This window comes from Amblyomma mixtum, chromosome 5 (assembly GCF_055824585.1).
Source record: "Amblyomma mixtum isolate Tamu chromosome 5, ASM5582458v1, whole genome shotgun sequence".
NCBI classification, from domain to species: Eukaryota; Metazoa; Arthropoda; class Arachnida; order Ixodida; family Ixodidae; genus Amblyomma; species Amblyomma mixtum.
This window is the reverse complement of record NC_143016.1, coordinates 195129353-195142201: the sequence shown is the minus strand read 5'-3', so window position 1 is coordinate 195142201 and position 12849 is coordinate 195129353. Positions and strand designations below refer to the sequence as shown.

Here is a 12849-nt window from a genome sequence, read left to right as displayed (position 1 = left end):
TGATTGAACAACAATTTTGCAGCTAACAAGAGAGCCTACCTCCTTGTTGTACCTGTAAATCTCCGCTGAGAAGTTCTTCTGGCCTCACACGACGAGCCAACAGCTGGACATCTCAGGTTTTCTCGCACCCTCCGCGGCATTCAAGACAAGTATTACTGGCCCCGACTGTCTGCCGATGTCGCACATTATGTGAAAAACCTGCCGAGATTGTCAGCGAAGAAAGACCCCTCCAACCCGACCAGCAGGATTTCTGAACCCCATTGAACCACCCTGAAGGCCCTTTCAGCAGGTCGGCATGGACTTGCTTGGCCCTTTCCCGAAATCAACATCTGGAAATAAGTGGATCATTTTAGCCTCCGACTACCTGACCCGCTAAGCCGAGGCAAAAGCCCTACCGAACGGAACAGCAGCAGAAGTCGCCAAATTTTTCGTGGAGAACATTCTTCTGCGACACGGCGCCCCCGATGTGCACATCACTGACAGAGGAACAGCATTCACGGCGGAACTGACGCAAGCCATTCTCCATTACAGCCAAACCAGCTACCGGAGAACAACTGCATACCACCCGTAGACCGACGGTTTGACCGAGCGCCTCAACAAAACCATCGCCGATATGCTCGCCATGTATGTCGATGCCGAACACAAGACCTGGGACGTCATCTTGCCTTACGTAGTCCTCGCCTACAATACCGCAGTGCAAGAGACCACCAGATGACTCCTTTTAGGTTCGTCCATGGCAGGGAGGCCACGACCACGCTGGACGCCATGCTGCCGAACGTTACCGAGGAAGATAACGTCGACGTCGCCGCCTACCTTCAACGCGCAGAAGAAGCCCGAAGACTTGCCCGATTAAAGATCAAAGACCAGCAGCAACCGACGCCAGACGCTACAACCTACGAAGACGCAATGCGGAATTCAAGCCAGGAGACCGAGTGTGGGTTTGGACGCCCATTCGCCGCCGAGGATTGAGTGAAAAGCTTTTGCGCCGCTGTTGCGGCCCGTACAAGGTTCCTCGCTGGCTAGGTGAATTGGACTATGAAGTCGTTCCTGACCAAATGACTGCATCCCAGCGACGCCGCGTACGACCATATGTAGTCCATGTCGTACGCTTAAAGCCCTATCATGCACGCTAGAGGACGCCGTGTTTCCACATTCGGTGTTTATTTTGGCACGATCCGTTTTTGATTGTTTATAGCCGCATTATGTTCTAAAGCATCGAGTCGATGCTTCTTTGAGAGGGGAGTAATGCCGCGAAGTTTTGTAGCGTTCGTTTTTTGTGTTTATTTGTTCATGCTTCAAGGCTGCCGACGCGCCGCTTTATCGCTTCGTTTGTGACGCAAGACGCGCCTAGATTTATCTCGATTGATCGCATCCGGACGGAGCCGATTCTAGTTTGCGCCAAAAGGTTCTAGTAACTTCCTAAGCTTTATCTCGAATATTCGATATCAGCTTTAAAAAATTGGCTGTGGCTTAGCTTGGTTGAGCCTGGTAATTGCGAAGCAATACGTGGTTCTGCTGCCGTTATTTTCGTTTTTCTTCTGTCTCCGTAACTCGCTGATGCTTTCTCTTTGCAACCTGCCGAAGCGTATAGGCTGGAGGCGGCATCTCATGGGCTTGACGAGAAGAGCGCAGTGAGGCCGCGGCCGTGGCTATGCGCCGCGCATGGCAACGGCGTGAGTTGGGGCCCCGTTTTTGAGCAGATAGTATGACGTCACATAGCGCGCAGCGCCCCTGGTGAGAGGAGCGGGAGTCAGGCCACGGCCGTGGCTATGTGCTGCGCAAGGCGACGGTGTGAGATGGGGCCCCGTTTTTAGACAGATGGTATGACGTCACATAGCGCGCAGCGTCCCTGGTGAGAGGAGCAGGAGCCAGGCCGTGGCTATGCGCCGCGCAAGGCGACGGCGTGAGATGGGGCCCCGTTTTTACACAGATGGTATGACGTCACGCAGCGAGGTCACGCGAAAGGTCAAGCGTGGCTATGCGGCCGCGGCACGGCACGGGCTGAGGTGGTAGCGAAAGTAGTATTGCTTCGCAATAAAAGAGCACGGCCGACAGCGGCGGGCATTCCGAGTGATTCAGTTCTTTGCGGGCGCAAGTCAGCCCGAATAAAGAGTTTCGTTTCGAAGACATTCTCGCTGTGTTCCTCAGGGCACTTTTATCTTATTTATTTTTAAGCCCACACTAATATCTGTTCGCCGGACTGCAGTCACGACTACGAGACAATATATACTCATACAAGATGCGAAACACGCGAGTTGAGTTGACCCTCCACGTGGCGATGTGAGGAAACACTTGGTGATGATGAAATCGGGTTTCTTGATGGATTGATGGTTCGGACTCGCAAACATTCACATAACCCGACGGCCGGAAAAGAAGGTTAATTATTTACTTACACATAAATAAACAAGAAGAAACGAGAAAGGCGAAAACTACTTACAGCATGACTAAACCATTGATTAGACGAATTCATTCCCGGCTTAACCAAGAGCGCTTAGATTTATGCCCTGTGTATCCGCCCTTGGCGGGGACAGCAACCAATTATAAATCAGGCGACACCTCTCTCCAACCCATGGTTAGGGAAAGGAGAATAAAGTTTCCGTCAGCTGATCAAAAACGAGGGAAAGGATATCGGCTAACCAAATACTTGTAAAAGGAAGGGTACCGAGCACAGTTACAAACAGCACTGAATTCACTGCATTCCGAACCTCTGCCTTCCTTTACGTTTTCTTTTCCGCACACGTGCATACGGGACGCACGTATGCCTCGGGAACAATCACTTAAGGTTCTTTGTAAAAAAAAAAAAAAATAGAAGAAAGCTGTCGTTGAGGAGTAAAGCGCTGAGTGGCAACTCTAGCTAAAGCAGGCTACTTTTTTCGGTACCCAAAGCTCGAACGAGCAATTCGATCAGCCACCGTACTCCTGGTTCCTCACAACAAGCTATGTGTATGAGCAGAGCGAATGACTCACACGTAGGAAAACAAGAAGGCACAAAAAAAAAAAAAAAAACGTTCACTGGCCAGAAAAATGACGCCTGCAGGCATTAAAACACTGAACACTGCACAAGACTGCCCGCTGGGAAGATATCTGTGGTGGGAAGGCAAGACGGAGAAGGAACGAGCGTTCTGGCGGTGGTGCCGCCGCCAAAAATAGAGCAGCCACCGAGTCCCCGAAGTGCGTCTGCGGTTCCACGAATTCGGTAAGCCTTCGAACGGGGACAGGTGCACATCTCAAACTAACTACCTCGCGCCGTACTCCTTTGCTGGAGACTGAATGGCGCATAAGAATGCTCAGCGAACTTCACACGGGCCTTACACCATCGGCTTGACTGGAACATCTCGAGGCGCGGTCCTCTCTCCCGTCCTCTTCAATTTGGCAGTGCTTCGTCTTCCCTTCAGATTGTCTTCAATGACCGGTATACATCATGCTCTTTATGTAGATGATATTACAATCCGGGCCACGCAAGGTAACCTGGGCCACATGAAAGCCTTACTGCAAGCAGCGGCAACCATAGTCGACGACTGCGTGACCTGTGCAGACTCCAGCGCGCCCCAGGTAAATGTGAAATTTTTGCACGTACGTCCCTCCCTCGGGACACAACTACGCTTCGCATCGGTCTACCCTGTGGACCGATCCGGGCGGCCAATGAGATCCGCGTCCTTGGCCTCTTGATACGCTACCAACGCAGGGCCGATACCACGCTTGCCAAATTTCGCATGGTGGGACACCAGGTGTGCCGCATGATCCACCGGGTCTCCAACAAGTGGGGCTCATTACCGAGCAAGGATGAACTTCCGCTTGCCCGTGCTTTTGTTGCAAGTAGAATCCCCTACTTCAACGTGCGCAAAGACGATGATGACCAACTGGAGGTAATTCACCAGAAAATAATAAGCGGGCTCTCAACCTCACGGTCGCCACGTCCAAACTGAAGCTTCTGGCCCTAGGCGAGATGAATACGTTGCGGCACCTTCGAGAAGCCCAGTTTGTCAACCAATACACGCGTTTTGCGAAGACCTCGTCGGGTCGGCGCCTATTGGACCTGCTATACATCAAGCACGACTACAACATTGAGGAAAGGGAGACAGTGCCAGAACCTTGTAGACGTGCCCTCCGTGTTCGGTGACTTCCCCGCAAAATGTCGAGAGAAGACCACAGCGGTCGTCGCCAGGCGCACGCATAAGCGTTGGCACGATACTATTGCCGCGAATATTTGTAGCGTTTGTTTGTTGTGTTTATTTCTCCATGCTTCAAGGCTGCCGGCACGCCGCTCTATCGCTTCGTTTGTGACGCAAGACGCGCCTAGAATTATCTCGATTGATCGCATCCAGGCAGAGCCAGAATGTGCCAAATGTTCTAGTAACTTCCCAAGTGTTATCTCGAAGATTCGCTAACAGCTTTAAAAAGGCCGACAGCGGCGGGCATTCTGTTCGACGACCGCCGAGCACGCTAGTTGCTACGCCGCCGCCGAGTGATTCAGTTCTTTGCGGGCTCAAGTCAGCCCAAATAAAGAGTTTCGTTTCGAAGACATTCTCGCTGTTTTTCTGTTCGCCGGACTGTAGTCACCACTACGTGACATCTGGTAGAGCTGCGGACCTGCTACCCTGCTATGCCCCTCACGATGGAACCTGGTGCACAGCAAACGCCTGTCGTGCTTCGCCAGCCCCGGGAGCCACCGATGTTTCGTGGAGAACCACACGAAGATGTAGAAGACTGGATGGACATGTACGACCGTGTGGCAGCACTGAACGCCTGGGACGACAGCTCTAAGTTCCGAAACGTTTACTTTGCATTGGACGGCCCTGCCAGAACGTGGTTTGAAAACCACGAATTTTCTCTCACGACCTGGGCGACCTTCAAGAAGCAGCTGCTGGGTACGTTTACTAGCGTCGTATGCAAAGAAAGAGCTCAGCTGCTTCTAGAATCACGCATCCAACACCCGAATGAGACTGTGACCGCGTACGTAGAAGACATGAAGCGCCTTTTTCAACGTGTCGATCCTGACATGACGGAGAAGAAGGCGGAGCTTTTGATGCGTGGTGCTAAAGACGTACTTTTCGGCAGTCTGACACGCAACCCGCCGACGACGGTCGCGGAATTCACCACTGAAGCAGCCGCCATTGAGAGAACCTTGGAAGCACGAGCCCGTCATTTTCCTCGACAGCCCCAAGTGACCTCGACTGCCCGCTGGGATGGCACAGCATTCGGGGGCAACCTGCCGGATGTTATCCGCGAAACTGTAGTGGAAGAGCTGCGTCGCCTGCTACCATCTTCCAACCAGCCTCAAGTCGCGACCCTTGAGGAAATTGTACGTGAAGAAGTGCAGCGTGCGCTGGGCACCCCGTCATCTCCGCCTCCTGCTGAAGCTCCAGCCTTAACCTACGCCGCTGCACTACACAGTCTTCAGCCCCAACGCGACAGCCGAAGTCCGCCTCTTCGACGTGAACCAGCTGTTCGCGAACGCCGTTCCCCTGCCCTCGCCCGCGCATCCTACGAACGACGCCTAAGCCCCAGGAAGTGCGACGCCTGGAGGACTTCCAACAACCGCCCACTCTGCTTCCATTGCGGCGAAGCCGGTCATACGAGGTCTGTTAGAAAAGTATCCGACCTTTTGCCGAAGAAAAAAAACTGGCATAACTGGAGCGTTGGAAACCTAATCACCTTCAAAGTAGTCTCCTTGGGACTCCACATACTTCTCCCAGTGGTGCTGCCATTGTTGGAAGTATTCCGAAAAGGCCCCTTTCGGAATGGAGTTTAGCTCAGCTGTCGTTGCAGCCATAATGTCCTCTCTTGTCTGAAATCGCGCTCCTTTGATTGGCCTCTTGATTTTGGGAAACAGCCAGAAGTCACAGGAGGCCATATCAGGAGAGTAAGGAGTCTGTTGAACTACAGCAGTCTGGTTTTTCGCGAAAAAAGTGTGAATTTAGTGCGAGGAATGTGCGGGAGGATTGTCGTGATGGATGCGCCAATTTCCTATTGACCTCAACTTCGGCCTCTTGCGCCGCGCACCACCACGCAGGCGACGGAGGACATCCCTGTATTCTTTTGGTCAATGTTTACTTTGTGGGGTGCGTACGCGTGGTGTGCCACACAGAGGGAGTCAAAGAAAGCAGTCAGCATCACTCGTACATTGCTGCGCACTTGGCGGGCCTTCTTTCGTCTTCGTGACTTGGAATGCTTCCACTGTGACGACTGGGATTTGGTTTCCGGGTCGTACCCGTACACCCAAGACTCGTCACCAGCGATTATGGTGTTGATGAAGTCGGGGTCACTGTTTATGGAATCCAGCATATCCTGTGAGACTTCAACACGAAGTTGCTTTTGCTGCACCGTGACCAGCTTCGGCGCGAATTTCGCCGCAACTCTCTCCATGGCCAAATTTTCGGTGATAATGGAATGTGCAGAAAAATTGGTGATGTCCACCTCTTCCACAATTTCTCGGATAGTCGCACGCTGGTCCCGCGTCACCACAGCGTTCACTTCGGCAATGACCTGGTCATTTCGGCATGTTGATGGCCGACCGGAGCGTGGCTCGCTCAGCACCGATGTGCGGCCGTCTTTAAACCAATTGTACCACTGCCTAATCTGTGTGTCACCGAAAGCCGTCTGAATATTCCGAATGGTTTCCACTTGGCTGTCGCCCAGTTTCTGGCAAAATTTGATGCAGTAGCGCTGCTCCTGTCGCTCGGTCGTTTTCCTTGCAATAAAAAACCGACGGGAGCACTGCGCACTGCCTCACTCAAACGCTGCGTGCCAGCGACTGACGCTATCGGCAGGCGAGAAAAAATTTGTGCATGCGCACGAAGGTTCAAGGTAGGCTGATGCAAGCGTGCTTGTTTCAAATTCATCAGGTGTTCGTAAAAAAAAATAAAGTCGGATACTTTTCCAACAGACCGTATACTTCGAAACTGCCCGTACAGACGTATCGGCATGCGAGGTTCCGCCATCGACGTCCCACGACCATTCCCTGGCCAGCGACCACGGGAAATCGACGACTACCTGCGCAGAGGGGAGTACGTGTCGTCAAGCCGATTTTCCCGCTCCCCGTCACCGTGCACCGCACGTTTTGCACCACCGGGCCGCAGCTACGCCGCGGCTGTCCGTTGAAGGCCCCCTAGCCCCCGTAGGGGAAACTGAACAAAGCAACCTGTGGTGGTCAGGTTGCTTGCCGAGGAAACGACGAATATCCTCCAGCGACCACGCCGTATGAAGACGCCGCACCCACTACGCCGACGCCGCATACAAAGACAACCTCGACCACGACGCGAACCACCTTCAAAACGACGCCGCCATTAAGCAAAGCTTCGACCACACGCCCCAACCACGATTCATATACCCGACGAAGCCGAGACCCGATGCCGAGGATGACGTTCAACTCCAGAGCCAGGACATCCGACTTAGAAGTCGTTATCGACGGCCGGAAAGTCACCGCTCTAGTCGACACAGGAGCCGATTATTCGGTGATGAACGGACCGTTCGCTGCGCAGCTGAGGAAAGTAACGACCGCTTGGGACGGCCCACAAATTCGCACCGCAGGGGGCGACCTCATTACGCCATCAGGACGATGCACAGCACGAGTTACTCTCAAGGGACATACCTATCCCGAGACCTTCGTAGTGATACGGCAATATTCCCGCGAAGTGATCTTGGGCATGGATTTCCTTAATGAGCACCAAGCGATCATCGACCTGCGATCCAAGATGATCACACTTTCCACGGACGAGGGCATCCCGTCGACGAGAACTCCGGAACATCACGCTGCGCTTAGTGTCCTGGAGGAACAAGTGAGTGTCCCACCCCGCTCAAGCGTGATCGTCACCGTAGGCGCCACAGAAGCGAACAACACTGAAGCAATTATCGAGCGGGAGGAATCGGTATCGCAAGAGGCATCGCACATTTCCGCAAAGGCCAAGCCGAAGTACTGCTGACTAACTTTAGCGAAGAATACCGGCACGTTAACAGAGGAACGACGATTGCATTCCTCGACGAAATATCCGATGTACGAGAATTCTTCGCGCTCTCCGACCCATCCGTACAAGATTCGCCTGACGAAGAGAACTCGCCCACTTTCGACATAAACCCAGCCCTGCCCCGGAAGAGACAAGACCAGATCCGGAATCTCCTTCGAAGCTACAGCGAGTGCTTTTCGTCATCGCTGAAGGTCCGACAAACGCCGATTGCCAAGCATCGCATTATAACCGACCAGCACGCCCGACCTCTCCGCCAGAGCCTCTACTGAGTGTCGCCGCGAGAACGACAAGCCATCAGAGATCAAGTGGAAGAAATGCTGCGCGACTACGTTATTCAGCCTTCCAAGAGCCCCTGGACGGCACCTGTTGTTCTAGTGAGAAAGAAAGACGGTGCACTTCGATTCTGCGTTGATTACCGGCGCCTGAACAGCATCACAAAAAAGGACGTCTACTCCCTCCCTCGCATCGAAGACACACTGGACCGGCTCTGCAACGCCAGGTATTTCTCATCGATGGACCTCAAGAGCGGCTACCGGCGAATTGAGGTCGATGAAAGAGATCGCGAGAAGACCGCATTCATCACTCCAGATGGCCTCTTCGAGTTCAAGGTGATGACGTTTGGCCTCTGTTCCGCACCAGCCACATTTCAGCGAGTAATCGACACAGTGCTGGCAGGCCTGAAGTGGCAGATTTGTCTGGTATATTTAGATGACGTGGTTGTCTTCGCCTTTAAGTTTGAGGAACACCTAAGAAGGCTTCGAACAGTACTAGACGCAATCAAATCGTCTGGGCTAACCTTGAAAGCAGAGAAGTGCCACTTTGCCTATGAAGAGCTGCTGTTTCTGGGCCACATTGTTAGCAAGGAGGATGTATGCCCAGACCCGCAGAAAACAGCTGCTATCGCAATGTTTTCGCCACCGGCCGACAGTAAAGCAGTGCGCAGATTTCTGGGGCTGTGCTCGTATACTACCGACGATTTGTGAAGAGCCTTTCGCGCATCGCCGAGCCACTGACCCACCTGACAAAGGCAGACGTGCCATTTAAATGGGAAGCGCCGCAAGTGAAAGCCTTCAAGGAACTTCAGCGTCGTTTACAGTCCCTACTGATCCTCGCGCACTTCGATGAAAACGCCGAGACTGAAATTCATACCGACGCAAGTAGTGTGGCCCCAGGCGCTGTCCTCGTTCAGAAAATTGACGGAGTGGAGGTCATCGCGTACGCTAGCCGTTCCTTGTCCAAAGCCGAAGCTAATTATTCGACAGTTGAGGAGGAGTGCCTTTCCATCATCTGGGCTACGTCCAAATTCCGCCCCTACCTGTACGGACGACCGTTCAAAGTGGTCAGCGATCACCACGTACTGTGCTGGCTCGCCATTTTGAAAGACCCCACCGGCCGCCGCGCTCGATGGAGCCTGCGGCTCCTGGAGTTTGATGTAACCGTCGTTTACATGTGCGGACGCAAGCACTCTGACGCCGACTGCCTGTCATGAGCCCCTGTAGATGCACCGCCGCCGGACGACGATGAGGACGCGTTCCTGGGACCCATCAGCTCCAGCTGTTTTGCACAACAGCAACGCTCGGACCCCGACATAAAATGCCTCATCGAATACTTGGAAGGCAAGGTTTTTTCACCCCCGCCTCGTTCAAGCGAGGATTGTCTTCGTTCTGTTTAGAGAACGATGTCCTCGTGAAGAAAAACTTTGCAGCGAACAGGACAGCCTACCTCCTTGTTGTACCTGTAAGTCTGCGCGGAGAAGTTCTTCAGGCCTCACACGACGAGCCGACAGCTGGCCATCTCGGGTTTTCTCGCACCCTCCGCCGTATTCAAGACAAGTATTACTGGCCCCGACTGTCTGCCGATGTCGCACATTATGTGAAAACCTTCCGAGATTGTCAGCGACAAAAGACCCGTCCAAGCCGACCAGCAGGATTTCTGAACCCCATTGAACCCCCTTCAAGGCCCTTTCAGCAGATCGGCATGGACTTTCTTGGCCCTTTCCCGAAATCAACATCTGAAAATAAGTGGATCATTATAGCGACCGACTACCTGACCCGCTACGCCGAGGCAAAAGCCCTACCGAAGGGAACAGCAGGAGAAGTCGCCAAATGTTTCGTGGAGAACATTCTTCTGAGACACGGCGCCCCCGATGTGCTCATCACTGACAGAGGAACAGCATTCACTCCGGAACTGACGCAAGCCACCCTCCATTACAGCCAAACGAGCCACCGGAGAACAACTGCATACCACCCACAGACCAACGGACTAACCGAGTGCCTCAACAAAGCCATCGCCGATATGCTCGCCATGTATGTCGATGCCGAACACAAGACCTGGGACGTCATCGTGCCTTACGTGGTCTTTGCCTACAACACCGCAGTGCAGGAGACCACCCAGATGACGCCTTTTAGGCTCGTCCATGGCAGAGAGGCCACGACCACGCTGGACGCCATGCTGCCGAACGTTACGGAGGGAGATAAAATCGACGTCGCCGCCTACCTACAACGCGCAGAAGAAGCCCGAAGACTTGCCCGATTAAGGATCAAAGGCCAGCGGCGGACCGACGCCGCACGCTACAACCTACGAAGTCGCAACGCGGAATACAAGCCACCTGACCGAGTCTCGGTTTGGGCGCCCATTCGCCGCCGAGGATTGAGTGAAAACCTTTTGTGCCGCTATTTCGGCCCGTACAAGGTTCTTCGTCGGCCTGGTGAATTGGGCTATGAAGTCGTCCCTGATCAAATGACTGCATCCCAGCCACGCCGCCAGTCGTTCGCCTAAAGCCCTATCATGCACGCTAAAGGACTCTGTGTTTCCTCATTCGGGGTTTTGCGCAATCCATTTTGCGCAATCCATTTTTGCGCAATCCATTTTCATTGTTTATAGCCGCATTATGTTCTAAAGCGTCGAGTCGATGCTCTTTATTTCCGGAGCCCTCCACTACGGCGTCTCTCATAGCCTTAGTCGCTTTGGGACGTTAAACCCCATAAACCAAACCAAACCAAACCTTCTTTGAGAGGAGAGTAATGCCGCGATTCTTTGTAGCGTTTGTTTGTTGTGTTTATTTCTCCATGCTTCAAGGCTGCCGGCACGGCGCTTTATCGCTTCGTTTGTGACGCTATGCGCGCCTAGAATTATCTCGATTGATCGCATCCAGGCAGAGCCAGAATGTGCCAGAATGTTCTAGTAACTTACCAAGCTTTATCACGAAGTTTCACTATCAGCTTTAAAAAGAGCACGGCCGACATCGGCGGGCATTCTGTTCGAAGACCGCCCAGCACGCTAGTTGCTACGCCGCCGCCGAGTGATTCAGTTCTTTGCTGGCGCAAGTCAGCCCAAATAAAGAGTTTCGTTTCGAAGACATTCTCGCTGTTTTTCTGTTCGCCGGACTGCAGTCACCACTACGTGACACTATGGCCACCAACAACACGCGTATTACGTGGACGTTGTCGGCTCACACCACGAGGGGTAGTACACGGCCGCTGTCGTACACAACACAAACATATTTAGCGGGCTCACTTTCAAAGCATACAGCGCAACACACGCGGAGGAGATTTGCCATTGCCCTGGCTCTCAATAATCCGAATTCGAAACGCATAATAACCGACTCGCGAGGGGCCTGTCGGAACTGTGAGTTGGGATGTGCTCCCCCATTTGCCCGGCGCATACTGCAGTCTAGCGGCCGATACGAAGCTTCAACTCCGCATAACCTAACTTTGTCCTCCGGTCAACTGGGCCTCCATGGAAACGAACAGGTCGAAGGCCGTCCACGCACTCTCTGCCCGGGCTCCCTGTCCTTGGAAGCCTACTCCCAATCAGACAGTCTGGCGCTTACATTCGTACACATCACCGATTACTACAAGGAGGAGCACCGGCGTTACCCAGGCCCTTTTAAGGGACTGGATCGCGGTGATGAGCACCTCCTTATCAAAATTCTCACCAACACTGTACTGCGTCCGGGGTGTTTAAGCGTTTCAATACATCCTTTGATGGGGCTTGTATCCCCCCCACACCCCACCAGAGATGACCGGGAAACAGCGCTGCTCGACTGTCAAGCCCTCAAGGCTAACAAGGCTTTATTTCAACGGGCGCGGGCGGCGTTGCTTGCGAATGGGTCCCCGGAATAGGGGCTCCATCTAGTATTTTGAGGGGAAGGGGCCAATAGGGCCCTACCCCAATCACCTCTGTTATAGTTTAATGGTCGATAAAAATGTTTTTCACCACCACCACCCTACTCCGTTAGCGACAAGCGCGTGTACTGGTTTGTAAGGTGCGCCTCCCGGAGCTCCCGGAAAGTATTCACTACCCCAAGGGCCCACCTGGGCCCCACCTTACGGAGTGTGGCCTATGTGGTTTCTGGCCGTCTGCGTTTGTGGATGCAGAGTCTGAGTACCCGTATCTGATCACATTCGCGTATGGGACTACTCTCAAGAGAAAGTGATATTTTAGTTGAGCACTTCTGCGAGGGGCGGAGGTTACAAATTCTTATTTTTGAGGGGAACATTGAAGACCGCAGCTGCAGCTGTCTACTATCGTCGCCGCTTGTTGGCGCTGTTTGTAGGGTGGTTTCAATGGCTCCTGTGCTGCCCTGCGAGGCCTACAGGGTGATGTCATCGGCGTATGGGGTGTGCTGCATGCCGGCGACACCACCCAGCTGGGTCGCCAGGTGCATCATAGGCAGACTGAAGACTTGGGGAGGTTCCTTGCGTGCAAGTAGGTAAGGAACATACTCTCCTTCTTGGATGCGGATGCAGGATTTACGATCGGTTAGAAATTGGCGTATCTATCAGAATGTTTTGAGGTCACAGTCGGTCTGGGTTAGGTTAGTGAGCTTGATCTCGTGTGTTACATTGCCAAATGCCCCTTCAAGATGTAAGCTGACTACTAC

General features: G+C 53.2%; 1 pseudogene; it reads left to right on the top strand.

The window, feature by feature from the left end:
* Positions 1-5501, top strand: part of LOC149345334 (uncharacterized) — a 50279-nt pseudogene extending 44778 nt beyond the window's left edge.
* The last annotated feature ends 7348 nt before the right edge of the window (positions 5502-12849 follow it).